The 20,292-nt window shown below is 42.6% G+C and overlaps 1 protein-coding gene across 1 annotated transcript in view; it reads left to right on the top strand.

The window, feature by feature from the left end:
- EXT1 (exostosin glycosyltransferase 1) overlaps positions 1-20,292 on the top strand; it is a 187,031-nt gene that overhangs the window by 62,575 nt on the left and 104,164 nt on the right. The window lies entirely within an intron of this gene.

The raw sequence follows: 20,292 nt of genomic DNA, 5'->3' as shown, positions 1-20,292 counted from the left end.
GATCTTGGAGATAAATATTTCTCTGGCAAATTCAAAGAAATTAATTTAAACTTAGAACTGAAATGTTCTTCTTATATACATTTCTCTTTATTCTTATTCCATGCTGTTTTCTGTGCCTGTCTTTTGAACAGCATGATTTTTGGTTTTTGGTGAGATATTTAGTGCAATTACTGCAGATGTGTAGTACCAGGCTGGTGTACAGCGGTGTCTGGCCTTAGTTAGCAAGTGTTTCATACTCTGTAGCGATTATTTCCTTTCTACCAGTCCAGAATCTTTACATGCACAACTGCCACATTTTCTGTGCAAATGGAAACCTTTTCTATACTACAGTGCTTGTGGGTGGAGGTTATTTTTTATCCTACACTTCACTAGAGTTGTGGAGCTGTTGTCAAATACTTGCTTTTCCTTAAGGTGTACAGGACTAAACCACAACATGACCACAGCCTGTAGCAAATAACAGCTCTTCTTTCCCAAAGAGCCACTTGTTCTGAAATTTAAAGCCTTTTCTTTTTCAGTGAGGGGAATTTCTCTTCCCCCACCCTGGGCACTGTCCATGTTAGGGGGGTTAACCTTAGTAAACGGTATTTAGAATATACTTTTCTATCCTGAACTGAGTTACAGAGCAGTTTCTCCTCCTCTGTGTCAAGTCTTTCCAGCTCTCGCAAGGAAGCGCTGCCTGTGTCGGTGTCCGGGGACGTGCTGCGGGTTTCCAGCGGTTTTCTCTGAGCGCACGGTGGCTCGATTTCTTTTCCTTTCCGGCTGCGCTGAGAGTTGCGCCCGTGCTGGGAGGGGGGCATGCCTGCCCGCGCGGCCCCGGTCTGGGTGGCAGTGCTGAACTGAGCCTGCCACGGGCATCGCTGGCCGCCGGTACCGCTTTGCCTGACGTGTTGCAGGGCGCAGTACATATTCATAATCCTCGCTTTGAGAGGTAGTAATTATTGAACAGCTGTAGCTTGCAATGATAGTGAGGATTTTAAGCGGCTTACTGATACAGCAGTATCAGCGTTTAGAGCATGTTTACCGGCTGGAGTAACATTACTTCTCGTTGCCTGTCTTAATTCATTTCAGATTAATCTGTCTTACAGTCAGAAGGAAAATGAATCAAGTCAGTAACTTAGAGGGTTATGTAAAATCGGCACAGTGCTAAATAATTGTGCAGCACTTCACGTATGCTGCTGGAATTGGAATGTCATTTTGACAAAAATTCTCCAAAACAGAATGTCAGATGATCTGATCTTTCCCTCAAAGAAGAACCTTGAAATTTGTATTTATGAACCCTGCACTGGAGTTTAACGGTCTTACTGTCTTCTTTGGCAGGGCATCCTCGGCATATTCGCTTTACTAACTAAATCTGCCCTCCTTTGTGCGTACGGGCGTGGGGGGGTCTGTGCCTGTGTGTATTTTGGACTGGAGATAGTTGGTGGTGGCTGGGTGTGTACATGTCATGTGCCCTCATCCATAGCACTCATGCCAAACAGATACAAACTGAATAAGATAAGGATATGACAAAAGGATATGACAAAACAGGAACATATAATTGTATCAAGAGCCAACAGACTAGAAGTGACTAAATATTTTGGCAGGGTGCCCTGCTGTGGAAACAAGATTAAGTTTTTCTCTTACATTATGTGGGAGGGAAGAGAAGGTCTGGATTCTCCGCTGTTCCAAAACTCTTGAGTCTAAAATATGATTCTCTTTGACTGTTTAGAGCTATTTAAAATTGGTAAAAAGCAAGGCAGAATGGCATAAAGGATGTTGACGCCAGCTTTTAGCACTTTAGCCTGGAATTTTTGTTAAATCCATTTGCTTGTCAAACTTTCTATAGTTAGTGACTGTTAGTTTTTCCTATTTATTTCAGAAAAGAACCAGTGGGAAAAGTCTGGGCTCCCCGCCCTAAACAAAATAAATGGTGATTTCATCATGTTTTGGCCTTATCTCTGTTGTTCCTTATTCATCACAAGTGTTTAAATCAGTCCTGAGTAACTGTTGGTTCTACTCATTCACTGCATACAACTGGAGCTTTGCAAATGTGGCTTGGTGCCTCTTTCAATTTATGTGATCAGCTGCTCTGTGTCAAAATTCATCCACTTTCCGTAGCCACTTAGTTCCTTTTAAACTTCTGGCTGTGTAAATTAAGGAAGAATTCTCCATTTATTCCTTTGAATTTTTTCCCCTTTGTGGTTAGCATAAGATGCTAGGAACAGTAAATGTAGATAATTGCAAATAAGAGGTGTAGTAATCCTTTGGGTCCACTATAGACTTGGGGATTTGTGTCCGTCAGCTTACTGCAAGCACGGCTTCCAGCACCAGGGAGCCTTGCAGGATGGAGATTTGCATCCAATTGCTGAACATAGTGCATGTGGTAAAACCTTGAAGTTTTGGCAGATGTTACAGCTAGGCCGCTCCATCATCTTTGAAAGGTCACAGAGAACAGGAGAGGTGCCTGACTGGAGGACTGGAAAAAAGTCAATGTCACTCCAGTCTTCAAAAAGGGCAAGAAAGAGGACCCAGGAAACTACGGGCCAATCAGCCTCCCCTCCATCCCTGGAAAGGTGATGGAACAGTTTATCCTGGATGTCATTTCCAAGTACAGGAAGGACAAGAAAGTGATCAGGAGTAGTTAGCATGGATTAATCAAGGGGAAATCATTGTTAACCAATCTGATAGCCTTCTATGATGGAGTGACTGGCTGGGTAGATGAGGGGAGAGCAGTGGATGTTGTGTCCCTTGACTTCAGCAAGGCTTTTGACACTGTCTCCCATGGCATCCTCCTAGACAAGCTCAGGAAGTGTGGGTTAGACAAGTGGACAGTGAGGTGGATTGAGAACTGGCTGAATGGCAGAGCTCAGAGGGTTTTGATCTGTGCATAAAGTCTAGGGGAGGCCTGTAGTTAGTGGTGTCCCCCAGGGCTCAGTACTGGGTCCCATCCTGTTCAGCTTCTTCATCAGTGACCTGGATGAGGGGACAGAGTGCCTCCTCAGCAAGTTTGCTGATGGTACCAAGCTGGAAGGAGTGACTGATAGATACATCAGAGGGCTGTGCAGCCATTCAAAGAGACCTGGACAAGCTGAAGAGTTGGGCGGAGAGACCTCGTGAAGTTCAACAAGGGCAAATGCAGGGTCCTGCACCAAGGGAGGAATAACTCCATGTTCCAGTACAGGCTGGGGGCTGAGCTGCTGGAAGGCACCTCTGTGGAGAAGGACCTGGGAGTCTTGGCAGACAACAGGTTGACCATGAACCAGCAATGTGCCCTTGTGGCCAAGAAGGCCAGTGGTCTCCTGGCGTGCATTAGGAAGAGTATTGCCAGCAGGTTGAGGGAAATTCTGCCCCTCTCCTCAGCCCTGGTGAGGCCTTATCTTGAGTACTGCATCCAGTCCTGGGCTCCCCAGTACAAGAGAGACATGGAGCTACTGGAGGGAGTCCAGCATAGGGCTACAAAGATGATTAGGGGACTGGAGCATCTCCCTGTGAGGAACAACTGCGAGAGCTGGGCCTGTTTAGCCTGGGGAAGAGAAGACTGAGGGGGGATCTTATCAATGTGTACAAATGCTTTAAGAGGGGAAGGTGTCAAGGGAATGATGCCAGACTCTTTTCAGTTGTCCCATGCGACAGGACAAGAGGCAACGGGTACAAACTGAAGCACAGGAAGTTCCATCTGAGTATGAGGAAGAACTTCTTTTCTGTGAGAGTGACAGAGCCCTGGCACAGGTTGCCCAGAGAGGCTGTGGAGTCTCCTTCTCTGGAAATAATTCAGAACTCACCTGGACATGATCCTGTGCAATGTGCTCCAGGTGACCCTGCTTGAGCAGGGATCATTCTGTGAGCAGAGATGCTTGAGCAGATCATCATTCTGTGATTCTGTTTTGATGTACAGTGAATTGTGTGAGGCATGATTTTGACCCCTTCTTTCTTAACACAAGTGTCTGGGATTCTTTTGGGGGAGGAGCATGCATTAGAGGTATATATATCTGCTAGTCTTCTTCATTTAGAATAAACAAACTGTAAGGGCAAGCTTCAGTATGCATTACCCAATGTGTTGAACAGCATCATCATCAAAGAGTAAAGAACTACTTCGTTATTCATCCATTACCAGTGACACTTCGTGAGAAAAATTCCCTTACCTCAAAGGCCAAGTGTGTGACTTCATTCTGTCTGCCTTAGAATAACATTTTTGTGTGGTAACTGGAGACCCGAATGCTATTTCTGTCTTAAGAGCTGAATAATTTTGGTAAATGATGCTTATCATTGGTTTGCTCCATTGTCTGGTATGTAGCTTACTGCCTTGACCTTGGGTTATAAAATGAGATGAATGGCATGAAGCATGTTGCTGTCTCGGTCTCTTGATGAGTCCTGTATCCGTTCAGATAGAGCCTTCGACTGCCTTTTTATATGGTTGTGTGGACTGAATTGGTGTGGAGGATCATGTGTGGGCTACTCTGAAAGTAACAGGGTGAGAGGGAGGAGCTGTTACATTTTAATATGAATCCTGGAATAGAAGAGGTCAGAGAGCATGAAGGGGAAACCTGCTCCTTTGGGAAACCTGGCCCGATGTAAATGACTATTTCTGTATAAGCCTGCCTCTGCCCATTGCTTGGTTTCTGCCTAACCTTGCTACTTGCATTGCTTCTTCTTCCCTGACCATGACCACTGGAAAGATCTTTGCAGAAAGAAAAGGAATACTGCCATGCTGCTTCTTGCTATGGCTAGCTGTCTACTTGCTTGCAAAATAAAAAGCATTGGATAATACATTCCACCTAGTGAAACCTGTAAAAGAGAAAGTCATTTCATTTCTCTGGGTATGTGGTTGTGAACACATAGAACATATATTGTGATAATAATACGTCACCCAGAAAGCAACATTTCGGTGCTCCTCTGTATCTGCTGAGATGAGAATCAAAGCGAGGCAACAAAAATTATGGGGAAGGACATCCTGTGGGAGGAAAATACAATTCGTGTTTTCACATGAGAATAAGATTTACATTTGAAAATACTTGGTTTATCAGTTTTCTTGTCTTCATTTTGCCGTTGAGAAAGTGGATGAAGTGGATAGGCTGGCTGTGAAAAAGCAGAAATACAAAAACCGAGCCCAGTCAACATTTGTTTCTGCTTTGTTAAAACAGACCATGCAGATGTATGCACAAGAATGCCAAAAGACCAACTCTCAGCAAAGTTTCAGAGTTTTAATCTTTCTGACAAACTTGTGCAGATTTAATATTGCCTATGGACAGAGAATTGGCTTTAATGAAGCACTGGTGCCATTTCCTGTAGCACTTTGTGACTTAAAAGCCATCAGTCTTTTGACTGATCAGTCACTTGACCTGTCCTGGACCTGTGAGGCTCAGGAGACCTAAAGGGACAGGGTGCACATGGGATGTCTGAAAGTGGGAGTGATCAGGCAGACTTGGGCAGGGAATACAGGAATGAGATTTGAACTTCTCAAAGGTACTTCCTTTTTTCCTTTTTTTTTTTTTTGTCTCTTTCTCAAGGATTAGGTCATGAAACCAGCATTAGCGCTAATGGGAGTTTGTGTGGCTTCATCTTCATAAACAGCATTAACATACACCCTGCAGTACTTAATGTGTTAACGCGCAGGCAAACTGGCTTTAAGCTGACACGTTTGAAAGAGGCAGTGTGGGGTTTTGGAGGTCATTATTACCATGCATTAAAGTAAAATTTATGTTGCACAACTCAAAACTCAAACAGATGAGCTGGAATTGATCCCAGCATCTGGTCAAAATGCCAGAGTTTTCTTAAGAAGGGGGAGAAATGGTGCAAGAATGCAAACCAGTCCTCCACTCCTTTTAAGTAAGCCTTAACCATAAGTCTTTTGTGTGAATGAGGAAACAATGGTACAAAAAAAGCTTTCTCTGCTACCTGGCACGTCAGATTGTGTCTTTCCTGGAGAATTTAAAATTAACAGGCTAATCTGCAGGCTGCTTGCATGCTGTGGTTAGGGTTTCCAGGAATCCTGCCGTGTGGCCCACTGTGGATGAGAGGCTGAAACGCACCCTCTGCTCTTGCACTTGCTCTCCCATTTGCTCTCCACTGGCATCTCTGCTCTATCGATGCAGTAGCTCTGAAATGTAAGGAGACCTGAGGTCTTTATTGAATAGCAGAAAAGTAGTGTGTTAAACTGAGTTAGAGGCGGGAGAGGCGCGAAAGGAATGCAGTTTCCCGTGCAAATCTGAGTGTGTCGTTCCCTGCCTGACCCAGAACAAGAAGGGCTTTGAGGCAGCACGCTTTCACAGGGATTCTCCAGGCTCTAAAGATGTGCTGATTTCTGTAAGTGATACATAAAGCTGCGATAACCTAAGGTGTCATATGTTTGTGCTGTGGTTTGATATCTAAGGAATCAACCTCAATTTTCTTCCCACTGAATCCTCTTGTGTTTGGTATTCCGGTATAGATTCCATGTGATAAAGCCTCAGTGTAAAAATAAAAACATCGACAGAACTATGTCCATAGCATTTTTTAACCTAGAGGTAAAATTACATTACCCTCTGCAATGGGTGATTTAAATTGTTGCTCTTTATGTTATTTTAACCCTGTTGTATTTCCGTGCTTATAGACAGCACTATCATAAGGAAGGGCCACAAACATTATCTACTCAATCAGGAATTTTCTTACTCTATAAACCACCCCATAAATTTTAACCTGACCATTTAAATAGGAAGAGGCCTGCTACCCATAATTAGCAGTGTATTTGAAGCCTGGGCTGCTTTCATATTGTTTAAAGAATTTAACAGAAATGAATTTCATCTGTGAGGTTTTCTTTGTAAGTAAAGGGTAAACCAAAAGGAATTTCCTGGGATTGTTGCATATATTAGATCTGAAGAGCGTTTGGGGTGGTGGTATGTTTAAAATACTGTAAAAAGTGAACCTTAGGCACAAGAATCGAGGTCATTAGGATTTCTTTCTGCTGAGAAATGATTGCATATGTACCAAAGAAATGAATTTATCTGGATATCTGCCACTGCCTCCTACTTCACTCTTCATAGAAAGCATTTTTTTCCAAACATAGCAGAATGTGAACTCATAGCTTAAAAGAGCTGGTGGTTTGGATTCTTTTAAAATCACCATATAGACAGGGAGAATAATGTTCAAAATACACTTATTTTTTGCCCAAGATCCTTTTACGTAATTCAGGGGCTCCGCTGTACAGAAAATTTGAAACAGAGTTTTTAAAAAAAGAAATACAAACTAATCAGCTGCTGAAGGCTCTGTTGCAGTTTACTCAGGAAAGATACTGTACTGATGAGGTTGAAAGCTGGGGGAGAAACTTGAAACTGTAGGATTAACAGAGATTTAATCTTACTTGGTGGAAATCTTTTTTTTTCCTTCTTTTTTTTTTTTTTTTTTTTTTTTTTTTTTTTTGTAAGAGGAGCCTCTCAGCCAAGCAGCATTAGGGAGAGCCTAGAGTAACACAGTACTCTTCCTTATGTCAAAACGTAAGACCTAGTGTAATTTCTTTATGTCAAAATACAAGACCTAGTATAATGCCAGAAATTATAGTTCTGTCTGTTCAAGTGGCCTGTTGGTCTTCCCACTCTTAGTTTTAATGACATGGGAAGAACTATGTATTTGTAGCCTTGGGCTCCTGTTAATTCTGATCTTCGATGTACTATAAAATATGCTTCCATGGGTTGTAATTAGTGGAAGATCCCTGCCCCCAAATAATTAAATGGCATCTGCTTTTCATCAGAATCTTTGCTGATTCCCCCAGAGCCATCGTTTTCCGTTCATAGACTTGTAGGATGCACGTAGGTGACTGCTTAAATTACTTGCTGTGGTGCATCATTGCCTGGGAAGATTAACAGAAATAGAGAGTCCCGAGTTGTCCAGTAAAGATGTGGAAAGTGCCATCTGCATAGCAGCTGCTTTTTCTCTGACCTCGATTAATTTATCTCGTGTTGCGTAGTAGCCAATGGGTTTTTTTGCTTTGCGCAGTAAGGCGACCTTCTAGGCCCATCATTTTCCTCTGGTGTCCGTGGATGTTTTTCTCCCTATCTCTTCTTTACTAAGACTCATTTCAGGCCATGCGTTTATAGATGGCAATCTGCCACCAAAACTTTGCTCTTGTTCCTACAACCTCCTACAGAGGTTGCACGGCCCCAGTGGTTTGCTTCTTATCAGCGTTGTTCTCCAATCATGAAAAAAAGGCAGGGAGGGAAGAGAAAATTCTCCTTTTGACAGATTTACAATGAAACATCTGTCTGAAAAGCAAACAGTGTTTGTGAATATTATGTTTATGAAACAGTCACTCCTAAAACAACAACTTCTACAGTTTTGCTCCATAGGTGTGTTGTGTTTTGGAGAAGGGGCGAAGGGTGTAAATCTAGACAGAAAGGAATTCAGGTTGAAAATAACCCACTTCTTCAGATGAAGAATTTTTCTTATTACTTTTGCCTAGTTGGAAACAGTTTTGAGGATTAAGTTGACATGATCTACGTAAGTTTCATTCAAACTAGTTTTTCTAACCAGGTATTTCTTTTCCCTGGAAATGAAATTTATCTTGCAGAATGTAAGCATTTTACACAGGGAATAGCTAAGTGGGATTTAATGAGGAATGTCTCCATCCCCAAGATACGAATATGGGTCAGTGCCTTTAAAAATAAATAAATAAATAAATAAAGGCAAAGAAATGGGGGAGGATCTTGCTTAAAATCTGTTTACACTATGGATTAGATTCTCCCTTACAGCTTGCTCCCATTGAAGGCAGAGATCTGTCTGCTAAGCACCAGAAGCAGAAGTCAGATTAAGGGTTAACTTTTTTTGATTCTTCTGTATTTACTGAAGCAATGTCACAATTTTTGCCACGATCCAAAACCTTTCTAGCTCTAGAGCCCTATGACAGCCCTGAGTTGTCGCATGAAAATCTGAGTATATACCTAAGGAGATTTGACTTTTGTTTTCTAGGGTTTTGCATTCATAGGTTATAGGTATTTTTAGCTGGTTTTGAGATGTAAAGAAAAATATTTCTGCTTTAGATCAGAATGAAGATACACATAGTCATTTTAAAAACATGAAGGGAATTGCATTAATGTTTCCACACTGGGAAAAATAATCCATCAAAGCATTCATAGATTTTTTTCAAGTGTGCCGAATACTTCTAGCTGCTCCTGACTTCACTAGGACTTGAACGCTCTGCAAGTTTTTGAAATTAATCCTATTTGCGCTTTACTGTAATGTCAGTCGTAGTTTTCCTGAATATTTGCCTAACAGTCCTGTCCTGCTGCAAGGCGCCGTGGAGGTGGCTTAGCGCAAAAAGGTGGCCTCGTGCTTCGGCGAGTCGGGGCAGCTGAGGCTCGCCGCCGCGCTCTCCCGTGGGTCCTTCTGCTCCGCCGGCAGCCAAGGAAGGCCAAGCCCCGTCTGGGGCCAGGCGATCGGCAGGGCCAAAGGCTACGCGGCAGTGCTGGCGAGGGAGGAGAAAACGCCCGGCGAGGAGTTGCCCTGATTTAATGCTAAGGGCCCCGTGCGAGGCACCTCGCTGGAGCAGGCTGTCGGGAAGCCTCCTCGTGTTAAACCTCTGGCTTAGCCGTTGCTTTGGCCCTTTCCAGCTGTTTTCAGAGCCGTTCCCGCAGCCGAGCGCAGGAGTCTCGTTGCTCTTTTCCCCCGACCTCCCTCCGGAAGCGGGGCACGTCACGGTGGTTTTGGTGCGAGGCAGGCAGAGAGCGTTTCCTCCTGCGGAGGAAGAAAAATGGAGTTTGGAAAGATTATTTTGCGACACTGCGCTGCTGGGTGAGTGCAGAACAGTAGAGCCCCAGTGACGGTTTCCTGGCCCAGATGCCCTTGGTTTTGGGTCCAGCTCCAGCCCTTGGAGGAACCTCTCTGCCCCTGTCCCCTGCGCGGGAATGCAGCCCCACGAACGCGAGCCCTTGGCGCAAAAGGCTCGGCCTCCAGCTGCTGCGGGACACCCGGGAAAGATGCCTGAAAAATTAGAAAAAGCTCTTTAGATGCCTATAGCAATACAGGAAAAAAAATCCCCGCGTGCGTGGCGGCCGTCTACATCTGCCAGCCTGTAGCGAAGCAACCAGTGATCAGGGGATTAAGCCCCCGGATAAGCGAAGGTCCTCCTGCCTTTGGCCTTCTGTTTAACCTGGGGATTTCAACCCACCTTGTGCTTAGTGGTTTTGAGCCTAGACCTTTCGATAACAAGGCAAGGGAGTAAAAATATCTTTGTGTGCAGGTTGTGTTTGCAAAAAATCCAACACTTCCTCTCCCACTCTCTCTTAAAGCAAACAGCTCCCTCCCACAAGCAAACTGGCAAATCTTAGAGCTCATCCCAGCCCTGTTTAAAGCGTCAGACCAAAATAAAGGCTCCAAAAGCCAGCGACGGCACGAAGAAGGGAGGAAGCGAGCAGACCCTTCGACTTCGATAGGAAATTCTGCTTGGTTAAAGGGAAATAATGTCAGCTTTCAGATGCCATTATTGTCAACTGGAGACCCAGTTTCTTGCCCCTGATCTGACAATGAATGTGTGCGCCCTTGGTCATGCAACTTAATTTTTTGCAGAGAAGAATAGTTCTTCTCCACAGTAATATATTTCAAAAATATGAACCAAAATGCATTTGTTTAAATACAAACGTCAGCGCCGCGGAGAGCTACAAATAATTAAGAATTAAACAAGTGATTTTTTTCATTCTGTATGCTTTTCTAGAAAAATGAGTAGAAGAGAAGTAATGCTGGACTTTAAGTTAGATGTAAACAAAGTCCAGGCAGCCAAATTGCTATCGAAGACTGAATACTTCTAAATTGGTATAATCAGTGAATTATCCTGAAATTGTTTTTTTCAGGTCTCCTCTTTCCCTTTGATCAACAAGAATAATAAACACAATTGGATTTTCAGAGTGAATTTAAAATAGAAGATAATTGCTGCTGTATATTTTTTTCCCGAGGAACTGTATTTTGGGGGGTCAGGAGAGGATCAGACAAAAGGGGAGAGGGAAAAAATGACTGGTGCCAATGCGAGTGAGTCAGAACTAACGCGTGATTGCTGGGAGTTTGGGCTTTCCATGTTAGCAACCAGCATCTCTGTTCTGCTGGGAGAACAAGTCAGCTTTGGAGCCATCTCAGATGCTTCTTAGTCATGTTTTCCAACACCAGAGGAGAATTTTTCCCAGTCTGCTCCACGTGCCTCCATATACAACTGTGCGGAGCAGTTTTCCATCCTGGAAAACTTAGGGTGGCGTGAGTGCGTGTGTGAGAGGGGAGCAGGGGGAAGGTGGCCGGGAGTCTCAGCTGCAGTCTCATTTGGTCTGGCGCTTTGGGAGACAGCACTCCCTTCTGACTAAAGGGGTGGAAGGAAATCGTGTGTTCACCAAATGTTATCCAAACGTAAACCAAATATTGGGGATTTGATATAATGTGGGTCAGAAGGCTTAAATGGGTTTTAGATGAGAACAAATTGTCAAGCTTAATTATTTGTATTGGGTAGCTTCCAAAAAGAAAAAGTCGAAACTTCAGTGATCTTCAGAGAAGTAAAAACAGCTTTTTGAGAATTTGAGTGGGTGGCTCTTTTTTCCACAATTTGGAAAAAGAAGGAATCTTCCCTGCAACACTGCTGACACAGACTTGCATTTCATGTAGGTGCTTTTATTTATTTTTTCCTTTATGTATCTTCTGTCATGTAGCATATTTCTAGACAGCCTCCTTCTCACCATGAGCCATACACAAAAACATTTAATTGAAAATGAATGTAGAAACATCTGATATTCAGTGGTGTTCAAATTCTGGATTCAGCCCGTCTGCTGAGCTCTGTGTTACGCCACTGGAAAAAATGCTGGCTGTGTTTCATCACATCTGACTGTTGACTGAGTTAGATGCATTTTAGCCATTGCCAGATGTACAAGATACTGTAAAATGAGCATTTCCTGTAGCAAATTAAGACTTGTTGGCTCTGTAATGATATTAGCTAAAACTCCTTGTTTGCACTGGGGATTTGGCCAGATTGTGCTGGTCAATAGAAACAGTAAACTGAGCTAGCGGATGAGATCTCCTGATCCAGCTTGAATGCTTCTTATTTTTCTAATTAGTTAAGTTTGGGAATTACAGGATTCCGTTGTCACTACTGTCCGTGATATGAGCTTTAGATACACCCACTGTTAAATAATACCAAGTGTGTTATGGCATTTCTTAACCAGATTGAACTGATGAAGATAAGCCTCCTTGGGAGCGGGGGAGGCTGGATGAAATGACCCAGCTAGCCTGTTTCCCGGGCTGCCACGAGTTGAGGCCTTGCGAAGTCAGGAACTCATCACGCAACTTCGACAAAGGACCTGGCTCGTAAGCTGAAGGCTTGCGCCTTTGCTGGCAAAATGCCCACGTTCCTGATGGACAGGAGACCTCTGACCAGCCACCTCCAATCCTCTCCTCCCACCCCCTCAGCCGGAGGTAGTGGTGCCTACCTGGCTGGATTTTAGTCATTTATCTTTCTTCGTATGCACATTGATTCTTAGGAGTGGGAAATATATGTATGCCTCGACTGTGGGATATTGCCCTATAGCTGCTGCCTTTATGCATTAGCAAAACCATTCGATCTGGGGTCTTTCAGGGAATTAGGGTTCATTCCTCTATGTTCTCTGCAGCATTTATTGAAGAGATGACTCCGGTCTTAAGTAGCAGATGAGCAACTGCAGTGGATTCAAGAATTAAACTGGGAAACTTGCCATACTAAAATTGGGTCACCGATCGAAGCAATAAGCAGGGATCACAGGGAGAGAAGAGGAGCTGTTTTAAGGCAGTTCTGTCTCTTGTCATGGAGCTGATTGGGAATTTATTGTTTAAAAACTTTTGAGTGTTGTTAGGGGCATGCAAAAGAAAAAAATGTTTCTTGTGTACTAGCCCTACTTATGGATGCATATCTGCATTGGAGGAGCCTTAGAAATTTGAGACAAGTGACAGGGCCATAAATGCCTAACATTTCCTGAAGTTTTGAAGGGGAATGTTACCCATCTCTAGAAAAAAAAATACTTCCTGAGGACCACAGCTAAGAAGGCTGCAACACAAGGAATTCTTTTAGCTGATGAAGCACTGAAGACATTTAAAAATGTTGCCAAAAATGCTGATTAAAAGCCCATCCCGTTGGATGCATCAGATTGAACTCAGTAGACCGTAACAGGGAATAACAAAAGAAACTGATGTAGTTGTGAATTTACCTGCAGGCAGAAGATGGTCAAGGCAAGACTGGGTAAGAGGTGATCTAAAAGATGAATGTCTGAGTTAATATCCATGAATCTACTACAGTCGTCACAGAAATAGCGGCCTTTGAGGGGATGATTTAACCCATATATCTTAGACACTTGCTTTGAGAAGGAAGAACCTCCCTGAAGCTGGGCTGGGCCAGTGAGCTCCTGGACACTAGGAGACCAATCCAGAGGTGGAAGATTTTGCTGTTAAGGCAACAAGAACACATAAACATAGAAGAGAAAAGCTAGGGTGCAACGAAATGTCCGTCCTTGACCACACCAGAGAGGTGTGGACCTTTGCCTCAGGTGAGGCTTGTTTTCAAACAGGTTGAGAAGGATTGATCTAGATGACTCAGTAGCAAAATATGTCCTAGTGCCAATTTTATAGCTCCTCTCTATTTGCTGTTGCAAGTGGAGTTAACGCTGATGATATGTGTAACGATTGGGAATTGAAAGAAGCAGTGCTGCTAATGCTGCAAAAGCACAGAAGTGTTGCATACAGTGCCTTTGCTGAAGGAAAATGAAGTGTACAGGAAGAAAACAATTTCTCCTCTTGTTGTTTAGCTAATATTATTTGCAGAAAAAATAGCTGTATCACTAAAGTAAATGTAATCTTAAATTGGTTTTGTACCCGTGAAATAGAGAGGGACAATTTTTTTATTAATATTTTTTCTTTTTGCCAGTGCAGCAGTTGCTGAAAGATCAAGGTGCTGTAGATGTGAATTTTTGAGCATCACAGACTGACAGGAGAGTTGCTGAATCCCCCTTTTTCCTCCGTGACAGCAGCAATGCTGTCACGTAACAGGAGAATACCGGGGAAGTTGAAATTTAGAGATGGAAAGTCTACAGCTGTCTTTCCTCATGTCATCTAGCCCTCTCCAGGCTCGTTGTCGTTGAAGCTCTCCTACCCTGCGCCAGAGCCATCTGAGCTGCTGTACGGAAGGGAAGTTATCTGCCTGGCGCTGATTATCTTGTCATAAGACAAAGGACCCACAAAGTAGGTGCATGTGAAGCATCAACAGCGACTCTGCGGGGGACTGAGAGCTCGGGAAGCCCGAGGAGAAAATGCTGTGCTAATAATGTATGAGGAGTATCAACTCTGCTGTGTTTAAAAAGATGCATGGGCCTCTGAGGCATGGAATAAACAGGGCAAAGGGAGGGTTTTGGACAAGATCTAGTGTTGCTTTATCTGTCTCCTTTGAAAATATAGCTAGTCTAAAGAAGGTAGCCCCTTAGATAATTCATTTTTTAAAAAAAAATATATAAAAAACTATAACTTTTTACAGTTATCTACCATAACCAGATCTCTTGGCTATTCAAAGCAAGGATTAATATTTACAGTAGTAAAACAAGCGTGTTATTTATTTATTTTTCTTTTAAAAAGTTGTATTGTGTAAGGTTGGTGGAGGGAGGGTATCTCACTGTCACATTTGGTGACCTGAATTAACAGCATATAATAGGCACTCAAAATTCGTCCAACTGGGGACTTTGTCGATATCTCACCCAAAAGCCCCAAATCCTTAAGGCCTAGATCCTTTTTACCCCTGTAAATAGTCCCGCGCAAATCAATTTACTTCCATAAGTAGACTAAACGGGATTTGCCTCTGGTTAGCATGAAGTGGAACAGATTGCAGGCGTGCTTATCTTTTAATGTGGAGGGGCAGCCGGCAGAGGTTGGGCTCTGCCGCACCACCGTCCGTGCACAGACAGACGTGAGGACGCCCGGCTGCCGGGAAGCGTCGGCAGGACGGAGCAGCTTGGCCTCCTGCTGCCGTTAATTCACTGGTAAACGCTGCAGAAACAAACAAACCTCAGAGCTGTTTGCCAGACCAGAATGGTGCAAGATAAAACCTCATGTGGGACTGAAGTCCGTCCTTTTTATTTTTCCCTATCACCATCCAGATATTAATGCTGCCTTGTTTGTTCTTAGTTATATACATCTTTTTTTCAGATTAAAGCCAGTGGCACTTATTAACATTGTAAAGCAAATTTACTCTTTAATTTATTAATTCTTAATATATCATTATTCAATATTCCATCCCCCAGTAGGTTTCAAACAGCTTCTTTCTAATGTTTGAATCCCCCAAGCGGTAACAGTTTACTTAGTGCATTATTCTTCATTTGGGTTTCTTGTGCTTTTGATATGGAGACAACTGTATGTTACGGCTTGTGAAAACACTCTGGCTTTCTAAGTTATCTTTAGATGGGGCTATTCTTCTGTCTGCTGGGCAAAAGTTAAATAATGTTGACTCCACACAAGTACTGTTATGTCAAGTGGGTTATTTTTAAATTGCCAGTGTATGTCAGTTCAGAATTATGCCCCCAGATAAAACTTGGTGGGTTTCTGTGCCCAAAGTGAAATGTGTTTCTGAGAAATGCAGTTTGAGAAGACACTTTGCAGCTCATGGCCACAGCCTACATGTGAATGCATTTTTTATTTTAAAGTTGGCTTCAAGATGTTGTGTGTTAAACCTTAAGTATATTTGGTTATACTCCCTAAATATGAACATTTTAATTTTGTTTGTTGATTGAACTGTTTCTTGTGGTTCCCAGCTTCATGCTTGCTTGGGAAAGGATAACAGCTTTCAGGCACAGGTAGGGATTTCCCAGTCCCAGATCATACAGGTTGGAGGTGCCAGCATGGTTTACACTAGAGATAAAGATGTAAACTTCTGCTAAAATGCTTTAATAATCTGCTGCCTATTGTCTGATAGATTCCAGCACCCTTTCTGATAAGGCCAATATATTCCCCAAAAGTAAATGCCGTGTCTCTTTTCCTCCCTCTGAAGATGCTGTATCCTTGCCCAAACAGGAAGGAGGTAAGCCAAGTCCTGCTCACCATCACGATGGAAAAATATGAGGGAGGTCAGCAGAGCAGTGTTGAATTTACTAGGGTAAAACTGACAGTAAAATTTGGCCTTTACAAAGGTTAGTTTTGCTAGCAAAGGCCCAGGAAATAGCATTTTTACGATCTTTTTCATTTTGAGTATTTGGTGAAAGCTGTAGTGTCAGTATGTAACTCCTGACATAAAACACCTTAGACTGGGGTAGCAATATAATATTGAAGTTAGTAGGAATTAAATTTGGGCTGGGATGACTAAACCATTTTTGTTTTTGTTTTGGGAGGTGCTGACTTTAAAGCTAGTCTTTTAAACAAGCAAATAAAAATTGGGAAGGTAATATTAAGAGATTTATTTACACAGTGTGTGCCGTGAGCTGAACTGGTTTAAACCCAGCGAATGAAATCGGAGGTGTTTGGTATATTGGTACCGAGTAAATAAAGATGAAGCCGTGGCTTGACAAATCGAGTCATGGCGTTTGCGAGAACACGGCTGGCACGTGAAGGGGGATCTGCTGCTCCGCAGCCCGCCGCGGGCTGCGGGTGCGCCGGGAGGTTGCAGGGGAGATGACTCCCACCGCCTTCTGATGCAGAGGGAGAAATCTAATTGATCGGACTCGATAGCTGGTGTTTTGGAGAAGGTTTGCCACGGCGGCGGGGGATGAGGCAGCGCTTGCTCTCCGGCTTTGACCTTGCGCTTGGCGGTTGCTTTTTCCATTTCACTAATAACGAGCAGTTAATATTCGCAGCTAAACCTGCAGACGGCCGGAAGGAAGTTACCAACCGGTTTCAAATCTGCATGGAGAAACGAGCAAAATAGAAATTTTTCATGCCTCACGCTAGATAACATAAATATTTTATTTAGCTTTAAGGAGTAACCTTTGAAGTGAAAAGTGACAGCTAGCGGGAAATGGCCTGGAGCACGCAACTGAAAGACTTCTATTTTCAGTAGTTTGTTTAGGGATTATTGCATATATATATTTAGGTTGGGTCATTTCGTATTTTCCATATACAAGTGCTCCTGGTTGTATTTGCAGGCTCCGAGATATCTATGTATCTGTGTCAATATAATGTTTTAAATAGCGCCTGCCGACGCTGTCGTGTTTCGTCGTTTTTACTAGTTCAGAAGTATCCAAGCAACAGGACAGGCGTTATATCGCTTACGCCTGTTTGAGAGACGCTTGAGCGGCGTCTCTGTAAACCAGGATCGCCTGCTCGGAGTCCCAGCACGAAGGCACCGGAGTGGAGCGGACACGAGCGATGTCTGCAGCTGCAGTAGGAGCTTCTCTTTCAGATGGTAGCAAAGCACACTGTTATTCCGATTTCAATCCACCTTCGTTGCCCTAAGACCCTGTGGATTGGTGCCTTTTCTGACTGACAGACCTCCCAGAGCGTTTGGTCTGTGGCTCAAGGAAACCTGTCTGTCCTGATGCACATTTTGGCATCTTTGCTAGGTCTAGGTTAATTTTTAGAATTTTTATTGTGAGGTTCAAAGCTGCTGCATCTTTTAATTTCATAAAGGTAGTTGCACGCTTCATTAAAACAGTCGTAAAATTTTAACTTAGGCTATCGCTGCTAGGGTTTAGCAAAGGAACGGACAATTTTATTTATTTATGTTCTAAGTGCTTAGCTAAAGTTGCTGTGTTTCCCCCGAATCCAAAGCTGGACAAGAGATTTAAGTCATGAGAATACTGGAGAAAGGATCAGGAGAGCAAATGAGAAGACGTACGCCTTCCCTGTGTACTTTTGCCATGTGTCTTTTAGCAAATAGATATTAACAAAATAGTTTACTCTTGCAACTGGCAGCTGACTGGTTTAGATGAGAGTGGACATGACAGATGGAGAGAAATAAGTTTACAGAGACGATGCTCTGGCTCAGTAAGTAGGGCCTGGCATGTGAGGTTTCACTCCGTAACCGATGTTCGTGTCCGGTTCTACAAACCTTTGGAAATGGGGCTTAAAAATGGAAAAGCCGAATGGCCCTAGTGCTGTGCTAGCAGCAGCAAAGCCACCTGGCAAAGGAGATTAAGGTGTAAATTCACCTTTTTTTTTTTTTTTTTCTTTTTCAAGTTTTAATTAAAAAGAAGAAGATCTGGCCTTTCTGTGCAAAGGCAGCCTTGCAAATTAATTTAAAAGGCATTACTGAGTTCTGTTGAGGTCTACAAACAGACGACTCTTCTGTCACTACTGCTGCTCGTCCCTCTCCCAAGAAGCGAGAAAGCAAAACTGGTAAGACTGTGCCATGTGATACAGCTTTGAAATCTAGAATTTAAGAGGAAATTTGTTGGGCAAGCAAAAAAAGAAAGAAAAAAATTCTTGTTAAGGTAGTAAAATAAGCAATAATTTGGAATGTATATAGGAGTTCTGCTTAGTGTCAGAAGAATATGAGGAGTTTCATCTCAAAATAGGTCAGGTGTCATCTAGAAGTTACTCTAAAAAAGTAGAAGATCAGCAGTGGAATTCTGGTCCTGATTTTTGTCTCACTTTTAAAAAAAAGAAGTGTAGGTAAAGTGAATGAAGCTATTTCCATGCCATGGAGTAGCTTACAGATCAGTCTTTGTTCCCAGCAGCTGGATAAGAAGTCATTTTTGTAAGACCTTTTCTCTAATAAATAGCAGTACAATCTCATAAAGAAAGTAATGTGCTTTTTAGACTCAGTAACCATATTGAATTAAATGTTATGCACACTGTAATTACATTTGCCTGTCAGTTGTATTACTGTGAATTTCCTTGATTAATTTTTCAAGTTAGCCTATATTAAGTGGGTAAGAAGTTTAAGGCCACCTCCTGCCCATACCTCCTGTGTCAGTCCACCTTCATTAGTGGAAGGATAGTGAAGCTCCACAGAATCAGTGTTGTTTCATTAAATCCACAACTTTAATAAAGTTACTTTGAATCTTACCTTGAATTTTAAGTCAGTTGGTCTTTAACTCTTGCCAATATGATTCAGTATAATAAGAATCACTGAAATGGTAACAAACGTGCCTCCAAAGTGTGATGTGCAGCATTTATAGGACGAATGAACGTGCAGATAATTTCATGTGTGCTGTAGAGGTTTTATGCCCGAATGACAGCACAGGTAGCAAGTCTGCCAGGCACAGCATTGGCCACGGCTGCTGTTGTATGCAAAGCTGTACAGGTAGTGCACAAGTTATGTGATCTTCCGTAAATGGTGCGATTACCAAAGGTATGGAGCAGTAGTTCGAAAGCACAGGTAACAGAATACTTACCAAGGCTAGGTAATGTACTGTTAGCGTATACTTTACAAGTTAATGCTGATCTCATCCAGTTATCTTGGTGTATGTCAGCTCACTATTTTACCAAAAGCTTTTGGTTCATTGTGTTAAAGCTGTCCAGGTTCAGTCTACCTTTTGAGTAATTGAATTCTGAGCTAGGTCCTGGAGACTACTCCTCAGGTGGATAATTGGAGAGGCTATTACTGTACAGTGATCTTGCAATGTTCAGCGCAGAGCATCTTGCAGCCAGTGGATGTTGATAAGTCTGACCTTCTCTGAATTAATAAAATACTTCAAACTATTTTAGAGAGGAAGCTGCAGTCATTTGCACAGTGGGGGTCTATGCATTACAGCTGTGCTACTTTTTGCTTGCTGTCTGCAAACTTTATATATAAAGTCTCTGTTCCTGATTCATCTCTCAAACATCTGTGTTAACTCATGGGGCTCTGGGAGTCCTGGTGTAAGTGTGAAATGGGAATGAACTGAAACAAGCTCACTTAAATAGAGACCCTTCTTTTGTGTAAATCAGTCTGGATTATTGTGATCCAAATAAACAATCATTTGGATGCATACATCCTGCAGCACTCTATTACATAGCTCTTGGGAGATGAAAAGAGTCTGTTTAGTATCTACTCAGAAAGAAAAAATGGGAGCAGGACTGTGTAAATTTTTTTCAAGACTGGGAATCTGTTTTATATTACAGTGGCTTGCCTAGTTTGATACAAAATTTCTTAAATACTGGTGTCCATATGCAATTGACAAGCATTTAACAATTGTTAAGCCATAGGATGCACTATACTTTTATTTCCAATGTGCATAACGTTTGCTCTTTAATCTTGTTCTTACAGAACAGTATTTTAAAGTAGTTTGGAAAAAAACATACAAAACCAAATACAAATGATCAAGTAAAAAGAAGAAAAATGGAAAAAATGAAGGCACTTAATAGGAAGGACTAATTATAAAAGCTTATTTCCTTAAGAGGCTTTTTTTCTTCTTACGCTGCTGTTTCCCGTCTGTTCTTAGTATGCTGTAG

Source organism: Rhea pennata, chromosome 2 (assembly GCF_028389875.1).
Source record: "Rhea pennata isolate bPtePen1 chromosome 2, bPtePen1.pri, whole genome shotgun sequence".
NCBI classification, from domain to species: Eukaryota; Metazoa; Chordata; class Aves; order Rheiformes; family Rheidae; genus Rhea; species Rhea pennata.
The sequence above is the reverse complement of the archived record's forward strand: the minus strand, read 5'-3'. Positions and strand labels throughout refer to the sequence as shown.